Here is an 842-nt window from a genome sequence, read left to right as displayed (position 1 = left end):
AGTGAATGGCAATGGCATTTAATGGCATATTTAAAACTGCAGTGTATGACAGCTTTTGAATCATTTCTCAGTAGATTACATTGTACTCTAAACAAATCATAATCTTATATTCTAACTGAACATAGCAAACATTTATCATATGTTTGCAGCTGATCACTCTAGAGCAGAGATCTTCAACAGGGGGTCTGGGGCCCCTAGGGGGTCCTCAGAGTCACAGCAGGGGGGCTCCAAATTATTGTTAATTTTTGAAAGTTTTTTCAAAAATGTAAATGTCTTAACATGAATCCAACACATTATTAGCAAATATAAATCCTCACTGATGATAGACTTACTGGCCTATAGGTAAGGTAGTCACTAAGATATCCATCCCCAGATCCAGTTCATCCTAAGGATTCACTGGGCCACATATTATATATATATTTATAAAAGCAGGCTGACAATTATTATTGTAATCACTTAGTATTCTATGCACTAAAAAGAATGAATACAAGCTTTAGGCCGCCCTACACGTTATTTTAGGCCCAGTTTAATATGAAACTTCATTTTATACAATATTAGTAGTGGGGGGTCCCTGCACCGTCTCTTTCAGTTAAGGGGTCCTTGGTTTAAAAAACACTGAAGACCCCTGCTCTAGGGATGTAACGATGTTGAATCTTTTTTTTAAATAAAAATTGTAATATATATATTATTTTTTTTTAATTGATTTTAAGATTTTACTGATCACTTTTAAGGCCTGTCACGGTCTGGCCCCCGACTATATCTCAGAGATGCTTGTCCCATACGAGCCTGCTCCCAGCCTTAGATCCTCAGGCGGGGCCCTTGTAACCATTCTGAGGTCGAGG

The sequence above is a fragment of the Sander lucioperca genome, chromosome 18 (assembly GCF_008315115.2).
Source record: "Sander lucioperca isolate FBNREF2018 chromosome 18, SLUC_FBN_1.2, whole genome shotgun sequence".
Taxonomy (NCBI): Eukaryota; Metazoa; Chordata; class Actinopteri; order Perciformes; family Percidae; genus Sander; species Sander lucioperca.
This window is presented reverse-complemented; position numbering follows the sequence as displayed.